This window comes from Paralichthys olivaceus, chromosome 12 (assembly GCF_024713975.1).
Source record: "Paralichthys olivaceus isolate ysfri-2021 chromosome 12, ASM2471397v2, whole genome shotgun sequence".
Classification (NCBI taxonomy): Eukaryota; Metazoa; Chordata; class Actinopteri; order Pleuronectiformes; family Paralichthyidae; genus Paralichthys; species Paralichthys olivaceus.
The window spans coordinates 1,999,354-2,014,292 of record NC_091104.1 but is presented as its reverse complement, the minus strand read 5'-3'; positions in this window follow the sequence as shown (position 1 = coordinate 2,014,292).

Below are 14,939 nucleotides of genomic sequence, written 5' to 3'. Positions count from 1 at the left end.
TCACTGAGAACATGGACATCTCGACCCGAAAGTGCAGACTCACCATCCACCCCAGCACCTGCAGTGGCACTATCCCTCCCAGGACGACTGTGAGGAGTAGATGTAACATGCCTGTCTTCACTAAGCCCACCCAGAGTAGGAAACTGATTAAACCACAGCTTAGAACCCCTACCAACACTTGAGACATTATGTTCATCCATTTTCATAAAAAAAAACAAAAAAACAAAAAAACAAAAACAAAACTGAAAATATACAAATATACAGAGTCTGTTACCCTATGCAGCTTTAAAAAAAAATGTTTTCAGTTATTCCAAACGGAGAGAGAATATAATTTTTTTTTCTTTCTTTTTAAACTTGTCGGATTCACACATTAAAACACATCACATTATATATTACTATCCACACAAAAAAAGTATGTATATATTTTTTTTTCTTTTCTTTTTTTTTTTCTTTTTACTGTGACACAGACAGGCCACTCTATAACACAGAAAACAGTCCAAACCGGGTGCTAAAACCAGACTCACGATACCAAGGGAGTGAATAAAGCACCGGTGAAGCAGTCAGGTGAAGAGTAGAGCTTGAGAGGTCACCACGGCCACGAACCCTCGTAGTTGAGAAAGGGTCACGGCACCATTGTAGCGGCTTTGTACTCCTCCGTTGCGTTGTGTATTTCACAGAAGACGACCGTCAACTTTGGCAAACATGTCTTTTATTCTTAACATCTGGCAGAAGGATCGCACAGTTAGTCCGGGTTTCCTCACACACACACACACATACATTTGATCATCAGATAAACAGCAAGGTCCAACTGCTCTAATATTAAAATGAACATAACTGAGCTAACACAGCGTAATGTACCTGGCAGAAGGATCGCACAGTTAGTCCGGGTTTCCTCACACACACACACATACATTTGATCATCTGAAAAATGTAAAATGGAAAGGAAGTGCGGGTTAGCTAACACATGCCACACTAGCCATTTTATAAACAAAGAAAAACAAAACAAGGATCGGCTCAACTGTTTAGGAAGTGTATGTTAATGCAGTGCAACTTAAACCATGTTTTAGTATTAAGTTACAGTTATTAATATAAAACATTAGCGGAGCTCATATTCGTGCACCTACCAGATAAACAGCAAGGTCCAACTGCTGCTATCTCCAGGGGGGCACACCCTAATCTACGGGGGGGGGGGGCACGACCCTAATCTACAGGGGTGCACGACCCTAATCTACAGGGGTGCTGCATTTAAGAACCCCAGGATATTTAAGTGTCAGTGTTGTGAGATGAGTTTGTATGGCAAGTGGAATCATACTACACTTTAACTCCGTTACATATATATATATATAGTATTTTTATAAATGCGATTTTAATTTTATTTTGGTAAATCATTTGTTTTATTATATTTCTATTATCTATTTGGTATGTATCATAATGCATTTATCAACAATGAACTGGTGTCTTTCTTGTTTTGCACAAGTTAAATCTGGATATATAGATGTGTCATGATGTCAAGAATTATAGTTAGAGAACAGTTTTAGAAGTGTGGTCATAGACACAGCTGGATGAGGTTTGTGTGACACAGAGTCTCAAACCTACAAAGCAAAGACACATACTCTCTTTTCAACGTTGGGGTCAACGACTGCACAGTCAGGAGTTTCGAGCTCAGCAACAGTGTTTAGTGTCTGTTCCGTCTTCGAAAGCTTGACATACGGCATGTCATCATCCTGCTAGCTCTCACATTTTCTCTTTCTGTGGAAAAACAGAAAAAACACAGAAAGCATGAATTACCAATGTTTAAAACTGTGAGGAAAGAAAAGAACATGAAAGCATCTCAATCAAAGAAATATAAATTCATGACAGACAAGGTGACTGTGAACTAGTCAGGCAGACTTACTGTGAGTGGCGGTTGTTCACGGGAAAAGGAAGTCTGTCTCCTGGAGCCCCGTAAACCCCCTTTCCTTTGCTACATAAACACAATCAGACACATAAGAAGACAAATAGAAACAGAAGCTCAGAGGTGTGTTTGTGTGTGTTTGCATTAATGTGTGTGATACTTACAATAATCCAACAGGAGCCAGCCTCACCTCCAGGTGTTTGGTCAGCTTCCATGATGGCACATTGTTGAACTGGAGACAAGAACAGACACAAAATAAGAGATAAGACAACCTGCATCCTCTGTGTCATCTGTCCCCTTGGTGTCAGAGTTAAAACCACCACCACACACATTTATACCTAACCCAGCCTTGTATAATCTCTGTCCTGATCTTAATATTGTCCTCCTGAACATGATGAACCAAAGATGAATAATATCTGTAACCTGTAGTTGCTCTGTGGTGTTTCCCAGAACTCTAAAGCACAGCACTATCACTGACACCACTGATTCTTTAAACAACCACAGAAGAAATCAATCATGCACAGTTTTTACAATTTAATGAAAGAAGAATTTCTTCGTGCCTAACGGGAGGTTTCTACCAATGTAAACGTCTCTATACTCAGTCAGGTTCACTACTCTGAGTACTCATGAATTACCCCCTCCTCCATTAATAAGTATATTTCTTGATACAGGTATTGATAAAGTTCCTCTGAATCGCTCTCTAACCTATAGTTAGTACCTTACCTGTGTCTGGATGTGAGGCCCTGCCTGGCTGAACACGGGGCCTGACTGCAGGACACTGAGCTGCTGGTGGTTTATGGCAGCAGACAGTTCACCATTGGGTTTCAGGAGGATGCTGCTCCAAGCTGAGAGGTGATGCTATTGGGGGGGGGTCCTCATCAGAACCAGTCCAGTTGAACAAGTCATGCCATTCCTGAGCAGGGACATCTTGAGGAAGTGGATGGTTATTTGTGTCCTCTGACAGTTTGTTGACCACTGCCCAGATCATGTCCAACAACCTCCTTGTCGTCCATCTCCTCCAAAGTAAGGTCACTTTCTGCCCTCAGGTCCCTAAAATTCTGGTGTGTAGCCGTCCATTTCATTGTTGTTCTTCTGTGACATTGATGAGAAACTGGGTTTGAGACACTGCAACAAGCTTACATGCTGATAAATACAAATGAATGAACCAATGTATTATGAAATAAAACTACACAAGTGTAACCCTTCTGAGAGGAAAAGAGAATAGTACTGAAAAATAGTAACTAGGTTCAATAACCAGTGAAATCAGAAGTTCTAAGATCAACTATGGAGCCCAGGATTGATCAAACGATGACGCAGGAATGAGACAAACTCAGTATACTCCTTAAGAAACAATAACGCTTCCCTATTTATTACAGGATGGGAAGGATGAATAAAAACATCAATCAGACAAATTATCATAACTCTTACCCAGGTAAGTATAGAAAATAAAAAATAAAATAAAGTTTTACAGCTGCGTTTTTTCTAAAGTTCAGTTCACCTGTTTTCAGTCACTGTTCAGTCAACACCGTGAAGGTGGAAAATCAGTCCCACCGCACTGTTGCGTGGATGGTGTGTGTGTGTATGTGAAGTGTAAAAGGATTCAGGTTCCACGGCGTAGTATCTCTAAGTATCCTCCGGGGTCTGGCTCGCCATCAAACTTTGACTGGCTCCAACATCCAGGTAGGTCAAACTCTCAATGGGTCCATCAAAAAACCTGACCTACGATAAGTTGGATCAGAGCATTCATCTTAATTTTCTCAAATCTCAAAAAATGAATTATAGAACATTAATCATGTTAAATCTACATAAACTCTTTATCAATAGAGAATAGGCCTGGGCCGATAATCAGTAAATCAATTAATCGCACGATAAATTAAAATGAACTCGATAATTTTTCCGGCCTCGATATATTGCCATGTGCATGCGCGTTTGTTTTCCTCTTCTCTCGCCTCCAAGCAGGCTGGATGACAAGAGGGTTCACTCTGTGCTCGGTCTCAGCACCTGGGGGCGTTTGTTCCATAGCGGAATGAACGGAGTGAACCCTCTTGTCAGTCATCCAGTCTCTTTGTCTCTGTGGGGGGAGGCAGGGCCGCTAGCATTGGCTCCACACCAAGCGGCAACATCCCGGGCTGAGTGCTGAGGCCACTGCGGAAGTGCAAAAAACTGCAGTTCACTGGGTGGCCACTTGAGGCTGGCTCCAAGAGGGAGTCAGTTCCCATTGACTCCCATGTTAACACGCCAGACTTTAGAGCGGAATTAAACCTGTTTACAGTGAATTAGACCCAGTGCAGATGTGTAATTATATAACAGTTTAGATGTGATTATAATCTCCACACACCATATTTATTATATATGTATCTGTTTTCACACTGAGAGAAGTTGACGGACTTGATGTGGACTGTTATCAACAGCACTGTGAGAGATTATCACCTTGAATATTACAGATGTGGTCGAAACACTTTTTTTGTACAATGTTTATTTTTTTTAGTACATCAGTTTGGCTGAAATCTGTGGAGCTTCCACCTGCTGAACACAGAATAAACTATAAGTACCAGTCTTGGCTGCTTAACACAGCTGATATTACATGTGTAAAAATTATTGTAGGCTATTGTATTGTACAGTATCTGTAAATAATTGTGTTTCTCCTCTGTTCCTTAATATCTACAGATATGACAATGATTTCAGCATAAAACATCCTTTAACGTGACTTTTTTCATTTCATTACATGAAGCACTGCAACACCTGATGTCCTCTGAATCCACTGTGGCAGCAGCAACAAGGTGGAGATCGGCAGCTTCAGGCTTGTCAACATGATAATATTGAGTCAATTTCTATATCCATTATGGTTGGTAAAATGAACACTGTTATCACAACAATGTTCATCTTTTACTTTCTGATTTGATAAACTTCACACACAGAGTGCAGCAAGTGAGCGTTGTGCGGAGCAATGCGAGGAAAAAAGATGATTGCAAAGCCTTATGCCACAGCCCGGTGTGGGAATATTTCGGCTTCAAACTGAATGAGCAAGGTGAGCCCATCAACACGGACGAGCCAGTTCAAAAGTGGTGGCAACAAAAAAAAGCAACACAACAAACTTGCATGCCCACCTAAAGCACAACCACCCAACCCAGTGTTCCCAGCTGGGGAAAAAAAAGTGCACCTCAAGATGCAGAGCCTTCGTCCCGAAAGTCAACACTCACTGAGGTGTTTGGTCGACAAAGTAAATATAAATGGAGCATAAATGGTGTGCGGTCACAGAAAGTGTAGTTCGCTGCATCGCAAAAGAAATGCTGCCCTTTAGTACAGTTGAAAAGCCAGCATTGAGAGAGATGCTGCAAACGTTTGACAGACAGAACGAATTGCCTGCGAGAAAATACATGTCACAAACGGCCTAAATGTTCAATATTTATTGAAGTGCAATTTTGTTAATCAAGACTTGATAAGCCATTTTATTTATTGTCTTGGTTGTGTGTGGTTTTATATTTGAGTGCTGTTTTTGCTAACAGAGACTGAGAGTCCATTTTATTTTTTGTTTGTTTTATTTATTAAGGATATTTCAACGTTCCTGAAATTACAATTACGATGGTAAAAAATTACTGAAAAATAAAAGTTTATTGTATTTGAAAGGGTGTGCATTATTATGATATATTATCATGTTGACAATAATATCGTTTATCGGCAATAATTCGTGGGACAATATATCGTCCAGCAAAATTTGTTATCGTCCCAGGCCTACTAGAGAATAACAATTTTACTCAATTACTGTTGCAACATGCTATCACAATGTTCAGTAATAAAATAAGCAACACTCAAAATATCAGATTATGTTATTGAAATAATCTTCCTCACTCCAAATCAACAGTATCAAAATATCCTGTGCTCTTTACATCGTAATTAGCACATAAAACAATATCAATCATCTAGAAAGAAAAATATGTAATGTGCACAGCTAATAAAATATGGCTGGATGAGCTTAGAATGCACAAATAAGGTGCTAAACACACACATAATACAGCTCTATGTGCAACAAAGGAGCAAACAAATGTCTCACAATGCACCTTTAAAATGTCGGATCAGGGCTTCAGCATTAATGTGTGGTGTGTCGTAGTGTGTCTCTCTCGCGCCAATCAGCACCGGAGCTAGTGCTCTGATGTTAGCTCCTATGCTAACGGTTTAACTCGTTGCATTAGCTATTAGCCTAGCACATCAAGACGGCCGCTCACCGATGCGTTTCTCTTCCCGAGAGGTTCCTCCGACGGTGCTCACACAGGTCCTGGTCGTCCCGGGAGATTTCTTCGGCAGCTTTTCCGAGTCTGATCCACTTCTCTTGTTTTATCTTCCTATGGTGAGTGTCTGTTTAATGCGCCTTCCTCTCTCTCTTCCTGGCAACTTCAGAGGAAGTGAACCTGCTCCGATCAGCTCAATGGGCGGGGCTTCTTTTCTGATTGGGTGACAGACCGTCTCCAACCCGTCTCCTTCAAACTAAAACTCTCTATAAATTATTTTATTATGGTTCTATCTCTCCTTTTAGATAAACATCAGTTTTTTATTATTAACCAAAACGTAGTATTAATGAATCGATTTTTCCACCATGAATTTCACTTGTCTTCATTCAATCAACTAATTTATTGTTTTTAATACAGATTTTTAACCTGGGTTACACAAGAATCTAATACTTTTATTTAGAAGCTGTTTTGTTGTGATATTTTTTCACTGTGATTTTGAGCTAAATGGAGATATGGACACTTCCTATGCTTCTATATACTATATACTATACATCCACTGTCATGATTACACCTGATTTCTTTGGAACTATGTTCTTTCAGATACAAATAAAAAAATCTATTCTATAGTTATCTTACAGGATCACATAACTGCCTCGTCCATAAGCAACTCATATACTTTACCACACACATTTATACCTAACCCAGCCTTGTATAATCTCTGTCCTGATCTTAATATTGTCCTCCTGAACATGATGAACCAAAGATGAATAATATCTGTAACCTGTAGTTGCTCTGTGGTGTTTCCCAGAACTCTAAAGCACAGCACTATCACTGACACCACTGATTCTTTAAACAACCACAGAAGAAATCAATCATGCACAGTTTTTACAATTTAATGAAAGAAGAATTTCTTCGTGCCAAACGGGAGGTTTCTACCAATGTAAACGTCTCTATACTCAGTCAGGTTCACTACTCTGAGTAATCATGAATTACGACCTCCTCCATTAATAAGTATCTTTCTTGATACAGGTATTGATAAAGTTCCTCTGAATCGCTCTCTAACCTATAGTTAGTACCTAACCTGTGTCTGGTTGTGAGGCCCTGCCTGGCTGAACACGGGGCCTGACTGCAGGACCAGCTCCGTCTCCCATCTAGCCCTAATGTAATCAGTTGAAGCACTCGTACAGTCTCTGAGGTTTTCATATAACACAGATACCACCTTGATTTTTGACCCATTATATACTCTCATTAGTACATCTATCACTCCGTTTAATATTTTTGCACTCCCTATTTCCCTTATGATATAATCCCTTAGCTGTAGTTATCTAAAAAAATATCCTAATTTTTTAATCCATACATTTCTCTAAGGTCCTGAAAAGACATGTTGTTTCCATTCTTTAGTATTGTACACATGGCAGTGATTCCCTTCCTCTCCCAGTTCCTGTATGTCAGGTCACTCAAGTCTGGCTTGAATCTTTCATCATATGCAATCCAGCTCAACAATCTCACTTTCTTTTCCAATCTATGCCTTTTATTGAAATCAGCCCAGATAGTCAGTGTGTGGGAGGTTATTGGATCTATTGAACCTTTGAGTAGTTTTTATCAATGTAATGTTGCCCAAAAGGGATTGCACTGGTTTGTTAGCCACCCTCATCTCAATCTCTTTCCATTTGGAGTTATAATGCTTGTCACACCACTTGACCAAGTTGTGCTGCCTCATAATAATCCTTTAAATTTGGGAGTGCCATACCCCCCCGATTCTTAGCCAGTTGGAGCATGCTATATTTTATTCTTGTTTTTTTACCACTCCAAATGAACCTCGATATCAATTTGTCCCAGGTTTTAAATCTTTCTAACTGTATCTTGACAGTAAGGGATTGGAAGAAATACAACAGCCTCAGGAAAATGTTCATTTTAATAATGTCAATCTTTGAACTGAACTCCAGTGATATGGTCGACCATTTCTCAATATCCTCTTAATTTGTATATGAATCTGATCACAATGAAAACATGGCTGGAATTATCTTCTGAAGATGGCTTATCTGTTTTGTTAGGGTTACCCCAAGATATTTTATGCTTTCTGACTTCCATTTCCATTTATAAGCATTTGTAATTTCTTGGGAAGGGGTATAATTAAAAGCCAGAATCTGTGTTTTATTCACATTTGTTTTATATAATGAGTGGTCTCTGTATATCCTTATATACTTAAATGTGTTAGGCTTGTATCAGGTCTTTCTAAATATATTATTACATCATCTGCAAACAGACTTATTACATGTTTTTGTTTTTTAATATGTATTCCCTTTATTTCCTCACACTGTCTTATAGCCTGCGCCAGAGGTTCAATGTATAAGTCAAAGAGGAGAGGGGACAGGCAACATCCTTGGCGTGTTCCCCTCTGTAGCTTTATGCTTTTTGTTAGACTACCATTCATTTTTATTCTAGCTATAGCATTCTGGTATATTGCATTGATGCATTTAATGGCTTCTTTGTTAAATCCAAAACATTCTAATGTTAAATATACCAATATCCAATTTACGCCATCAAAAGCCTTTTCGCCATCAAGACTCAGCAATATAGCCTTAGTTTCCTTCATTTGTATCGAGTTTACTATTTGCAGGGTCCTTCTTATGTTATCTAATGTTTGTCGTCCTGTAGTAAATCCAGTTTGGTCCTCGTCAATTAATTCTGTCATGAAATTCTGATCTCTCCTTGCTATAATGGATGTGTATATGTTGTAATCTACATTGAGCATAGAAATGGGTCTGTAATTGTGACAATATTCTGCATCTTTACCCTCCAGATATGATTGCTTCATTACATGAGGGTGGCAATCTACCTTCCTTAAGGGCAGTGGCGGTTCTACATTGAGTTACTCCCCGGGCGAGGGGTGTTATATTAAGTAGAGTAATGTGTATAGTCTTTTTCCTTCGGATGCAGTTCATGCCATACATCAACCAGTCCATGTTCCTTCAACGACATGTTTACAAATTTAGATATATGTGTCTTATTTCTTTTTATACTTGTTGTGTCTACCCTATGATCCATTATCATATTAAAATCACCAGCACATATCACTATACCTTCAGATTTTAAGGCCATGACTGGGAATAATGATTTAAAGAATTGTTTAGTACTCTCTGGAGGGGCATATACATTAATTAACGTAACCATCTCTTCCTCTAGTTTCCCCTTCACTATAATATATTGTCCTTCTGTATCCTTGATTTCTTTTAGACATTCACATTTAGTTGAGTTTTGTATAAGTATTGCCACACCTCTTTTGTTGCTTTGTTTACAAGTACTGTAATAGGTGTTTCTAAAACGAAATTTCTTCAGCTTTTCATGCTCTTCCTGGGAAAGGTGTGTTTCCTGCATGAAGATAACTTGAGCCTTAAGTTTTCTCATTTTCAAAATTATCTTAGTCCTTTTAATTGGATTATTTAACCCATTAACATTTAACGACACTAACGATATGCTGTTCATTTATAGCTTTGGAAAATGGCATTATACTCCATGATATATATATATATATATATATATATTATATACCATGAGAACAAACAATAGCCCAAAGAACATTGAGCAACTCAGCAATAAAAAAAAAATCGAACTAAGAATACAACAGTAGGCACTTGCCCCCCACGTTTCCCCCGTGGGTTGAGGGGAAATTCAGATGAAATATGGGGGCCCATCCTTAGTGAGGTCCATTCTTGTTATCCAGATTCTCTTGAGCATCTGTCTCATTAATTCAATTCAATTCAATTTTTTTTATATAGTGCCAATTCATAATTTACATTATCTCAAGGCACTTTACATTTAAAAGTCAAGACCTTAAAACAATATTAACGTAGAGAAACCCAACAGTTCCCACAATGAGCAAGCACTGTGGGGAGGAAAAACTCCCTCATTAACAGGGAGAAACCTCTGGCAGAACCAGGCTTAATGTGGGCGGTCATCTGCCTCGACCAGTTGGGGTGAGGAAAGAAAAGTAAGGGGGGAGGAAAGGAGAGATGGGTGGAAAGTGGGGGAGAGAAGAGAGAGATGAGGTGGAGAGAGAGAGACCGGGAACAAATGGGCACCATCAGTATCAGGGCTGACTATAACAATAACAATGTAGTGATCTACAACAGGATTATATATATTAATGAATTACTGAGTTATTGTAATTAATGATAACAATGGTGATGGTAGTCGTTGTTGTCCTGCAGTCCCGGAGCCAGAGTTATCTGAAACGAGAGAGAGAGAAGAGCCAGAGGGACTATGGGAGGACAAAGTGACACTTTGACATGATGACATGTTAAAACTAATAAATAAATAAATAAACAGGTGTGGGGGGGCAGAGAGACAGAGAGACAGAGGGAAGTGACGAAGTGCTCAGTGCATAATGGGAGTTCCCCCAGCAGTTTAAACCTATAGCAGCACAACTAAGGGATGGTTCAGGACTCACCTGATCCAGCCCTAACTATAGGCTTTGTCAAAGAGGAAGGTTTTTAGTTTTACTTTAAATGCTGGGACAGTGTCTGCCTCCCGAACCCTGAGTGGGAGCTGGTTCCATCAGAGAGGAGCCTGATAGCTAAAAGTTCTACCTCCTGCTCTACTCTTACAGACTTTTGGAACCACTAGAGAGCCTGTGTTTTGGGAACAAAGTGATCATTATAGCTCACACATACAGCGTCCGATCAGTCCTAACAGTGAAGACTGAAGACCTATATACAATCTCTTAGACTATTTGTCTTCAGTGTCTAACATGTGTTATTTTTCACTTACTTATTCATTTAGATGCACTTACATACTTTATTTGTCCATTCCTCGGTATTTCTGTAGTTTATGTTTTGCTTGTGTTGCGGTGTCCTCTTTGTTTCCTACCTGTTGCCATGGCCACGGGCCGGTGTCCCAGTCTATCCTCATTCTGGCCATGGGTGTCTGGAAATGGATTCCTCTCTCTTTTAAAACTTTTTTAATTCCTGCGTACTCCTTTCTTTTCTGAATTATTTCCGTGGCATAGTCACATTATTGGAAATAGTATTAGTTAGGTGATAAGTTGTAACATCATGTCCCAATTGGAGATTAGCCATGCTGCACTGCTGCTGTGCCTGTGGAACAAAGAAGAAATGAACAATTAAGCCACAGTATCACTAATTCCAGCTCTGTCCAACAATCCATATATAATAGCTCCAAAGACTCCTGGAAGAGACACTGTCCTACCCTGAAGAGCAGTCATCCACAGGAGGCAAACACAAAAGGTGGCCATCTCACAGCCCCAGTGGTGTGACTACTCTTGGAGATTCTCCCATCACAGTGTCTTCTCCATGCAGTCTCTCTGAATCTTCATTTGACGTGGCTGGCTGGAGGGGTGCGTGGACCAGTTCACATGTGAGAACAAAGCCTTTGCAGGGACTGGAGAATATGCTCTGCCTTTTGGGTGAGGATAAATCCATATTTAGGCGAAGAAAATGGATGCGACTAAAGAGGAGATGGAGAGCCCCTCATCAGCAGCGATCACTTAAATAACGTTGACTGTTGTGCTCTGCTCCACGTGGAGTCAAAATAATGTTAGTATTAATGACTTTGCCTCATACAGAGCACCAAAAATGTTGTAATTATGTACTTTCCCTTGCGCAGGGTATGATTATGTACTTTCCTTCATGCAGGGCACCATTAAATGGTGTGCTTTTGGGCATTCAATAAATGTGGCTATCAGAGAAATATTAAATATTAATATTAAAAATATTAATATTAAACTGATAAAGGATAAATCGGGGCACCACCCTTCAAAGGAAGGGAAAAGATAGCCAATTTAAGAAATAAGTCTTACTGACTACAAATTTGGAGCTCTGATTAATAATTAAATAAATAACTATAACCAAAATTACCACATCAATAGCTAGCAAAGTTGAAGGATATGGAATTCTTGACAGTGTAGAGGTTGGCAAAATTCACACTTATGCAACATTAATGAAGATGGAGTTTTGAGACCATGTGGCTGAGATCACATGTATGTGTTAAGTTTGTGGAAATGAGTTTGTGAGGTGTTGGTGCCAGGTTAAAGAAAGTAGTTAGATGCATGCAAAGAAACTGATCAGTATAACAGAACTAACATTAACTTTCAAATAACATATTACCAAATATCAGAACAACACAATTCAATCTTATAAACATCACATGAAATAGAAATAGGACTAAACAGTCCTTTGCTTAGCCTAGCGTAATAATAGAGCCCAGTTGTGTTACCCGTCCACGAAAAAGAGGGAAAGGTCCTTTTTGGATGTGCTGTTTGAAGTCGAGTGAAGTGGTCTTGTTGGTTTGTGGCTCCTGTTGTGCATCTGCTGGTCAGACCTTGTGTCATGGCCAATTGTGCTGAAGTTCTTAGGCAGGCTCTCGCGTCGCTGCCTTTGGAAGGTTTTAGCAGTCTGCTCCAGGCAGGCCTGCTGGAAGTTGAGGAGCTTGTGTAGGGAGGAAGTCTCCCTGGCTGGGAGAGCAGGGCCAGAACCTACTCCACCAGGAGCGGTCAGCAGGGGAAGAGGCAGAAGAGAGAAGAGAGCTGGGAAACTCGGCTTATATTGGCCTTGTGACCTCATGGGTCATGGGGGACACAGTGACCAATAGTGGTTGAGAGTTGTCTTCTGGAGCAGTTTTACCACCTATATGTGAAGAGGAAGCACCCTGGGAGACTGAGTTCTGGAAGCTCTCCTTTGTCTCCAGAGCAAAGGAGACATGCGGTCAGGCTTTTGACTACACATGTAGGCCCAACTATGGTTCACAGATACCAGGTCCCAACATGACATTATGGCTTCATTGAATGAAAATGTATTTAACCTATCTCGATGTGCTTCTTTAGGTTGGACAGGGAGTTTTTGAATGCCAATATTTCAGTCACTCTCTGTAGGCATAACAGGCACTTAATCCAGTAGGAAGAATCTTTCACTCCAACGTACGAAAATATTTCTTTTTTTTTTGGAATATTTTATTTTTCAAATATTTTCACGATGCATGAAAACTTGCAGAACATACTACATTAAACATTACAGAAAATTACATAACAAAATTAAAAAAATTCACACAGATGAAATAAAACAAATTAAACAAGTAAGGTAAATAAATAAATAATCCCCCCCACCCAAAGAGAAATTAAAAGTAAAAAAGAGTTGGTGCATAGGATGACACATCACAGAGAAATACAGCAATGACACAGTACATAATGTAATTCAGTAGTTCAGAGCTCCAAATATTTAGTCCTACGGTACCGTTGGTGGTGTATCCATGTACTCCAAATAAGGCTGCCAGATTTTCAAAAATAACTTATATTTCTTTCTGAGACTATATGTAATTTTTTCAAGAGTAATACAACTGTTCATTTCCACAGACCATCTGTCTATGAGAGTCGGGGAATCAGACTTCCAAGTCATTGCTATACATTTCCTGGCCACACATAATGCAATTTCTGCAAATTTAATTTGGAGCTTCGTCAAAGACCCGTTGAAAGTTGTGAAGTTTCCCAGTAAACATAGCTCAGGATCCAATGGAAAGGTAACTCCCGTGATCTCAGTTAAGACATTACAAAAGTCATACCAAAAGGACCTCACCTTTGTGCAAAGCCAGGTACAGTGTAGGAAGGAGCCAACCTCTATACCACATCTGAAACACATTTCTGACAATTCAGGTTTGGATTTATGTAGCTTCTGTGGGGTGAGGTACAGTTGATGAAGAAAATTATAATGCACAAGTCTGTACCGGGCATTAACCGTTGCTGACAGACTGTTCTGGCACAAATCTGACCAGAGTTGTTCATCAATTGCTATATTCAAGTCTGATTCCCATCTCATCCTGGATCTGTGTAATCCTGGTTTTGGGCACTCATTCACAAACATGGAGTACATTTTAGAAATAAATTTGCATACATGTCCCTCATGAAGCATTCTTTCCAGATTAGTTAACACAGGTAGAATCATTTCAGGGCCCAGGTTAGTTCTCAAAAAAGCTCTTAACTGGAGGTAACAAAAGAAAGTTCTACTGGACAAGTCATACTTCCTCTTCAGTTCTTCAAAAGACATGAGACGTCCTTTATCAAAGCAATCTTCCAGATGCTGGATTCCCCTATCATGCCAAGTCTCCAGAATTTTATTATTTAGAGTCATGGGTACAAGTTCATTTTGTCTTAGAGGTGTTTTTGGGGACAGTCTCAAATCCAGCCCAAGATTTTTTTGAACTTCATACCATATTTTAATAAAATGTTTCAGAATAGGGTTATCTGTCCTTTTGGATATGGTTTTGGAGTTCCATTTATAAATGAAATCACTGGAAGCTCCTTCTTTCAGAGGATGAAGTCCAATTTGTATCCAAGAGGGGGCAACATCGCCGTCGAAAAGTGACGAAATATATCGCATCTGGGCCGCTAAATAATATTTTTTAAAATTGGGCAATCGGAAACCTCCCAGGCTATAATCCCATGTTAGTTTTTCCATTGACACCCTTGAGATTTTACCGTTCCACAAAAACTGTCTAACGTGATTGTTGAGTGTTTTAAAAAAGGTTTCAGGTAATGGAACGGGTAAGGACTGGAAAAGATACTGCAACCTCGGGAGAATATTCATTTTCACACAGTTTATTCGACCAATAAGAGTTATGGGTAGGTTCCTCCATCTGTTGAGGTCCTCCTCGATTTTACTCAGCAATGGGAGGTAATTAAGTTTGTACAAATTTTTAAGATCATTGTCTATAATTATTCCTAAATATTTAATATTCTGGAGCCACTTAAATGGGGTTGTTTGTTGGTATTCGATGAGATCAAAGTTCGTGAGCGGAATAATTTCACTCTT